At 38.8% G+C, this 8,186-nt stretch overlaps 1 protein-coding gene across 11 annotated transcripts in view; it reads left to right on the top strand.

The window, feature by feature from the left end:
* The window catches only part of SHANK2 (SH3 and multiple ankyrin repeat domains 2), a 343,211-nt gene that overhangs the window by 32,802 nt on the left and 302,223 nt on the right, over positions 1–8,186 (top strand). The window contains exon 4 of one of the 11 annotated variants that reach the window (XM_040701782.2): positions 1,570–1,691. The exons of 8 other annotated variants lie outside the window; for them this stretch is intronic. The gene's annotated coding sequence lies outside the window, so the exon portion shown is untranslated. Of the gene's footprint in view, positions 1–1,543; positions 1,692–8,186 lie in introns of all 11 variants that reach the window. 2 more of the 11 variants (XM_040701781.2, XM_040701780.2) reach the window with 2 other exon arrangements.

Genomic DNA, 8,186 nt, shown 5'->3' with positions numbered 1-8,186 from the left:
GGCTTTAGGAATCCAAATTATACCCAACTACAAAGAAAGCTGATGGATGTATGTAATTGCTCTCTGCATTTATCAGCTTGTATTCACCTGCTCTAGTTCAGCATATATACATAAAGGGAAAAAACATATATATTTTGAGGATTCCTGTATTTCACAACTTGTGTTTTGGAGGCTTTTGGAACAAAAGCTCTGTGCTTCAAGATCTCCAATTGCAGGGCACTGTGGCATGGGACTGCCCGGCTGTGCAGACTCTGGGAAGCCTGAGGTCTACACCCCAAGGACTCTCCTCAACCACTGCTGCAGAGGGTGGGAAGTGTGTTCTGCAATCTTCCAGGGGTGTTTCCCAAGCAATGGAAATAATAATGAATTTGTTGAAACTAAGTAAGAAAGATCCCAAAGACAACAAAAAAGGGTAATTGATTCTTTTTCAACCATCTCACTGGAAAAGATGACTAATCGTTCTATGAGAAAAAGTGAGCATTTATTAGAAGCTTTGCTTTTTTGACTAGCTCTTTACTTGTAACATTCGTTGCAAATAATGTAAGCAACGAGACTATTTGGGGGAACACAGCAAATAAATTAAAATAACATAGTAGACCCTCATCAGGAGCATACTTGAAGAAAATTCAGGTAGACGTTCCTAACCAACTCCAAGCACTAACCCACTTGTAGGGAGAAGAGAGTCTGTGTTTTCTACTCTCAGGACATGACCTAATCTACCTAACAAGACAGCAACTGAGCTTCTCTATTAATTCAAATACAAACGTTATTAAATGTTATTACACAAATGTTTTTACAATAGATAAAAAGGAAAATAAATTGATAAGCATAAAATGTAAATAAATACCAATGAAGGTGCTTTATCCACCAGGGAGATGCACCAGAAAACATGCATTCCACAAACTTTGAGGTTTTTTTAATCCAGTTCCTCTTGTAAGTCTTTTTAAACTCTCTTATGTTCTTTCCTTTCCAGCTTATTATAATCTTCATGACATTTACATAGTCAAGTGCAAGCAGAGGCTGGAAACAGGCTACAAGATAAAACTGATTTCCACACGAGCCTTTTCACTTCTTTTTTCTCTTCTCTTGCCTTCTCTTCCTTTAACCCCCTATCCCTTCCCCTCCCATCTCCTCTCCTCTAACCAAGACAAGCATTATACCCATCTTTTATAAATAGATAATAATCATTTAAAATTGAAGTGTTGCAATGCTTGCACATTGCTTAAAGAGAACAGTTCATAATTAGTTACTTAGTCTGTACTCATTTTGAGTAACTGAAGGGGAAATTGTTTTATTTTGCACTGCTGAAGTCTGCAACTTTGAATTCTACATACTAGACATGAGTGTGCTTGTTAAATTATATATTTATATTTCTATGGTCATATTATAAAGAAATACTTTACTGGATCTAGAACTGAACAGACTTCCATGATTTATGTTTACTATTATAACTTATCCTGATAGTTGCTTCTCCTATGAATACTATATGTAGGAGACAATCTTGGTGCAGCCATTCCTAAAGTAATTCTGGTTTATCCTAAAGCAGGATTACATATGTTGATTCCCCAGGCAAGATGTGAAGTTGCTTTAAAGGTTTCAATCAGAGGGTTACCCTGTCTGAATTTTACTCCAGTCAAGATCAACAATATAAAGATTACGTGAAAGACTTTCATGCTCCATAGATGCTGAAGGTGAGATATTTATTTGAAATTATGAATTCAAGAAGACAAATCTCAGGTTTTGTACTTTGGTGAGCTTCTGGTTTCTGGGTTAATTTTCTTCTGGCATTGTCTTGAAAAGTAAATTGTTTTTCATCCTATTTGAATTAGTTACTTATTACTATTAAAAATTTTTTTTCCATTTAACATTTCCAAAAAATATTTTAGAAATCTGGATTGAAACACACTGAACAAATTAATTCTCAAACTGAAAGTTGTTTTCACAAGTAGGAGTATGCAATCATTTGGAAATCCAGTCCATTCCTTCATCCTTCAAAGTGCATTATGATTTCATCTTGGAAAACTATAGTGTACATTGCAAGTGGTATTTAAAGAATGGCATAGGAGGAATGTTGTTTGTTCATCTATTTATTGGAAAATAGATGTTCTAATAAATGTATAAAGCCAGAGGCTGTGTGAAGAACAGTGATAGAAACAAAGAGAGCCTGGAAGCTACCCGCCCTGGGGCTCAAGGGGCTGGCTGTAATTCCTTGTCTGGAGGGGTGACCTTTAAATAAAGGTCAGATAGGATTGCACTGGAAACCTTGCAGGTGCTCTGCAGAAGACACTTAAGATATTGTATTGCCAGTGGGAGTTGGCCTTTGCTGTAAACTTCACTGTGGTTAACATTTGTAAATACTTGCTGTGCATTCCCTAGTAATATGCTTTTGATTCTTTGTTGTTGAAAGATTTCTAACCATTTTACTGCTCCTCTTTTTATAATGGGCTCTTTTTTTTTCCTAATGTTGAGAAGTTCTTTCTACTTTAAATGATTTTAAGCCTTTTGTACACCTGCCTCTCTTTCAGACTTGCTCATTCAGGGCAGTAAACTCACTTGTCCATTGTATAAATTGTTTCTATCCTTCCTCTAATCTTTTTTTGCATCTTTGTGATTGAAGTTGAGCCTTTCTGTAAAAATACTTTGACCTTCTGAATGGTAAAAGAAATACTAAGTGAAACAGTTGGAGGACAAAGGATAAATCTATCTTTGTACAAAAGAGAATGCATCCAAAGCTACTTGAAAATTTAAGAAACCTTTAGAAAACGACATGGTATTTGCAGAAATGGGTTGTGTGTGTAAATTTTGTATGTGTTAGGAATGCTAGCAGAGCAGTAAGTCTGCAAAAAGAACGAATTACCTTCTTGCAAACTGATCTTGAGACCCACTTTAATCATATGATTTTGGTATTTGGGACTCAAAATAGCAGAAGTTAATGGGGCTTAGCCTCTTGCTGGCAAGTGTGTACTGTGCAAATATACATCACCAAGGGGCAACAATCTGCGTTAGAAATAAGGGTCAGGTTCAATAGTTGCTTTACTCAATTCTCTTAAAACTCTTGATCCCTTTTGTAAAACACTTTGTCACTTGTGCGTAGCACACCTAGAAGAGTAATACAAGGACTACAAAAGCCAACCCTAAAACAGGGCAACTGGAATCTCCCAGCAGTGCTGGTGATAACAAATGAGTGTGGCCATTGATCTTCAGTGCTTAGTCTGATTCTGTATTTGGGTTTTGATGTAAGAGATAACATGCTGAGAAATAACAGCTTCAGAGAAAAGTAAAAGAGGGATTTTGCTTGGCAATGTGGTACATTACTCAGCACTCATCTTGTAAAATATTTATATGAGTGTTTCAGTTATTTAACAGGGAGATCAAAAATGCATTACCAGACAGTGCAACCAAGGTAAATTTAAGTGAAGGAGTGGTGTAAAAAAATGAAATGAAACAGTAATTATGGGGATGTAAATAGCAAAATATTGTATGATCAGAATTTTTTAGGTAATTGCCATGAAGGGGGATTTTTTTTTTTAAATTACATGCAAGTGATTTGCTCTTCTAGTGCTCCCTCTCACATAATAAAAGTGCTTTACAGTAGAGTCAAGAACTGTTTGTCCCATTTTACAGACCAAGGGAACTGCGGGACCTCATAGATTAATTTTCTTAGTGCCTTGATACATGCATGTCATCATCCTCTATTTTTCAGTCTCCTAAGTGACATTTAGACTTCCGAATAGGATCAAATCAGGAGGTGTTCCCTTGGAGACAAGTCTGGCTCTGTTGCAGCAGACCCCCAGGAGTGGACCCCAACCAGCACAGCTCTGCATGGTGTTAGGTCAACACCAAAGCCCCCTCCTGGTCTGGTGGGGTAGGAAAAGGGGGGAAGCTACAAAAACCTCATCCCTCTGGGACTGTACTGAGAGCTGGTTAGCATTTTTCTGTTTCTCTTCATCTAGGCATATATTTTTTAGATTTTTTTGCATGTTCCTGGATGAATTTTGTATCAGCGGATTTCAGTAAGCTGACTTGTTCTGTGTTATATTTTGGTGCTGATACATGTGTATGTCCAATACATATTTATTGGCAGTGATCAGATTGCTCAATCTATATAGATTTCTTTCCCATCACGTAGGCCATGGTGTCTCAGATTCACTTTACTCTGGCAAACATTTATCCTGCCTTTGCAAAAAGTGTTTTCTGCCCTTTTCATGCCCTGACTATTTGCTTCTGGCCCTCTGCCATCTTCTTACTGCTGCTTATTCAAACGTTTGTATAGTGATCCAGAGTTGATGGACGCTGAAGCTAACCTCTCAGAACAAAAAGCTGCTCTTTAACCTGGACCAGTGCTTTGCTCTGCTCCACTGCTTGTGTTGGCACAACAATTAAAGCTATCGGGGCACAGTGGAGGGACCAGGAGTGCGAGGATGGGAGCGAGGCAGTGCTGCTTAATGTCAGCTTTAAAGCAACAGTGTCAAGTGGAGTTCGAGTGCACCATCTTGGAAACTGTCCACCGGAATTGGTCCGCCAATCAGATTGTCTTCTCCACCATCTTTTCTGTACAACTGCAGAGAGACTGATTGCACTCCTGTCTCCAGATGAAATGTGTTTTGGTTTTAATATTATAATTAGAAAAGGCAATGCTAGATCTTCTCTTGCATTTTAATTTAGTACATTGGAGAGCTGTTTCTTGAGCTGGTACGTATGTAATCCTGAATAAAGCCTGAGAATCTGTCTGTTAGGAGCTGGAAGGGTTTATACTAATGTAAATCCCTTTTCTGAATAGTTTTTTCTTCATAGTTAATTATTAAATGCCTCTTTGTAGCAGTTGCTATTACTTTAACAGCAAACTTTTCTCACAGTTGGGTTAATGGCATTACTCAGCCCATAACAATGCCGACTCTGTCTCTGGGATATTCCCACAGGTACATTTTTAACTCATCTGACAATAGCAGCCTAGAGGGCTTCTTCCCGCAGGCAACAGGGCTGCTATTGTGCAAATGAATGTTTATATAAAAATAGATTGTTCTTATCGAGTCTGAGAGCCAGCGACCCTTGAATTTGAAACTTTGCTCAGAGATCTGCCTTGGTGGCCTTGGGCAAGACATTTGATGTGTGTGCCTCAGCCACGCTGGAGAGAAAGGAAAACTAGTAACTATTTGATTCATCCAAAATGGGCACCTGTGGTTGACTTCAGCCTTTGTTCTCATGACTGCAAAATGGAAATCTCACAGGTCAGGGAAGGAAGTGTTGAATCCTTCAATGTCCTTTATTGTGATTTCCATATGAAAATGGGGCTTCAGTGTTAGGGATGTGTTTCCCTCTGTCCCACCATATGTTAGTCTTTCCCTCTGCAGAAACCCAGGGGAGCACAGGCTGCAGCTGCCCTGTCCTTCTGCTCTCCGCAGGGCCATGGGAATGGATGCGGTGGAGACCCAGGGCCTGCTGAGCTTGGTGTACAGCAGCAGCAGGAGGCCACTGCTTGAGAGCAGCTTTTGCAGGAGTGATGGCTGGGGGATGTGCCCCAGGGGAGCAGGGACATTGTGCCCCCCGAGCTGTCAGTCTGGGGTGCTCCTCAGATGTGGTACAGTGGGATTTGGTCCATTCAAACTGGAGAAATGCCTGCATTTGTCTTATCTGTTGGTGCTGATACAGTAGGGAGAGGACTGTATATGAGACATCTTTCTATGTGGGTTTTTGTGTCTGTCTGTATAGTTCTGCTCCACTTCACCACTATGAAAATAGATGGGAAGTCTTGCTTGTTACTTTTCAGGAGAAATAAATTGCATGTAACCTCATTAAGTGGAAGATTTTAAAACATAATTTTGTAGTGGGTATGTGCACTGAGGATCTTACAGTACTTCTGTGTTTATTTAAGATAACATGCTAAATATTTGTCTGTATCAAATATGTTTTAATCTCCGCAGTAAATATTTATTTTATGATATTTAGCATAGCTAAGCAAAAAATTTAAGATACGCATTTGTACATCCTGTCCATAGAATACCCACCAACAGTTTTGGCTCCAAAAAATGTTGCTCTTGCTTTTCCCTGCTGTATCAATTTGCACTCACTGGAGCACAGCATTCAGATACACAGAGAGCTCTGGGAGTTGAAATTCTTGCCTTTTGATAACCTGTGTGCTGTTTGTATATTCTTTTATATGTCCTTAGGCTTTCCTCCCACAAGAAAAGTGCTGAGAGCAGCCACTTATGTATCATATCACTAGGAAACACCATCAACTTAATTATAGGAGCCAAAACAATTGTATCAGTGAAAACTACATTTTAACTGTGTGACCTCCTGTTGAACCAATAAGTTTTGTTCTTCCAGCATAGGATAATTAGGAGCCTGTGATCCCATGTTGTCTTCTACTGTACAAGAGTAGCTAAGCCAAGCAATGTGTCTTACTTATCCTTAGTTGATGGTTTTAGCTGGGGAGGTCTTTGGAATCTCACTGGGAAAAATCTGAATCAGCTCTGATAACAACTTCCCTGAAGGTGCTGTAATAGCGAGCATCTCTGGTTAACAAATGGCCACATCTCCTATTTCCACACAAATGAGGAAGCAAGAAACAAAGTTGCCCTAAAGTGCTTGTAGATTTATAGAGACATGCTTGGTCTCTGTGACCTGGCAGGATCCATCCCCCCAATGGTTTAGCGTCTCCAGTCATCAGATTGTCTTGTTTAAAAAAAGCATTTAAATGATCTGTTTCTCAAAAGAGCTGCTGGGCCATAGCTTCTGCTCTCTTTACTCTTGTAAGTGCAGTCTTTCATTATTCTTTGTGTGGTTACTTGTGCTTTTTTTCTGTCTTATGCCAGAAAATTTGGTGATTTATGCCATGCTGATACTTCTCCAAGTTTTATTAAACTTAAGTGCATAGTACTTTGGAGCTGGTTCTTCAGGTGGTAGTTTCCCTTTGTTATTCCACGGTGACATATTTCTGGGTAGTTCTTGCATGAAAATCCACTCACCAAAACCTTGGGAAGTTTTTTTCCCAATTCAGCTCTTTATTTCTATGTTGCATAATTGCAGTTTACTGCAGTCTATCAGAACTGTTGAAACCATTGCTCTGGAATACATTGTGTTCTCAGATGGCTTTAGGGTGAGACAAACCATGTGATGCTCATGTCTTTTTCCTCACACTTGCTTGGCCTATACCTCCTGTGTTCTTAAATACTATGTATCCACCTACTACTATACTTTGGTTTCATATGATTCAGCACTGGCAGATAAATAAAGCAGCCACTGAAATGTTGATGCTTTTTATTGACTTAGGGTGCTTTGGAGAGCAGCATTAATCTACAGCTCAGTGAAGCAGTAAGAAGATAAAACACTCCCTCAAGAGTTTGTGTTTGTAAATAGAGCCTTGCATTAAGCTGCTATGATCTGGCAAGCTTTCAGATTCTTTTTGAATGCACTGGTTTTGTCTTCATTAGTAATTATAGCTAAGGGTAATAATACTAGAATTGTCTTGCACCAGAAATAACAATACTACTTGATGATGTGGATGTATGATGTGCTGTGGAAATTTTTGACCTTGAACCCTAGGTCTGCCTTGCCACTTCCTGTTCTGTGGTTCAAGCTCTGGTGCCAGCACATTGGCACCTTAAAATGCTGAATTGGAAGGGTCACCTTTTCTGCATCTTTTATAATCATTTCAGTATATATGACCAGTCTCTGAGGAGGAATGAGTAATCTCATTGTGATTCTCAGTTGACTCAAACTGAATTATGAGACACAAAGATGCAAAGTGCTCTGCTGTTGTTTGAGTGTATATTTACTTTTGGGATCTGACTATAGACCATGGTACAAAGTATACATTTAGGGATCTTGGTACAGTCACATGGCATGTGAGAGACCTTGGCAAAGTCAGCTTGCATTTCTGTGTTTTACTTCTGCTTTAATGTCACTTTAATGTGGGCCAATAGATGAATTGTTTGGTATTTTTTTTTTCTTTCATCTCTGGATTTTTTCTTTATTAAAAAGCAGAGAAGTTCTCTTGGAAGGTTGTTCAGAGAAAACATGGATAATAATGTTTACATTTTTCTGGCCTCTGGAAACCAGAGAAGTATATGTTTGCCAAACACTGCATAGTTTATGGTGGGTTTTCCATTTGTTTTTTCCAGTATAAATTTTCCTCCATTTTTCCACAGAGTAATAATTACACATTTCCTTGTGAGGCTTTATAT

This window comes from Gallus gallus, chromosome 5, assembly GCF_016699485.2.
Source record: "Gallus gallus isolate bGalGal1 chromosome 5, bGalGal1.mat.broiler.GRCg7b, whole genome shotgun sequence".
In the NCBI taxonomy this organism is placed as follows: domain Eukaryota; kingdom Metazoa; phylum Chordata; class Aves; order Galliformes; family Phasianidae; genus Gallus; species Gallus gallus.
Note: the sequence above shows the minus strand (reverse complement) of the source record. Positions and strands in the feature narration are given on the sequence as shown.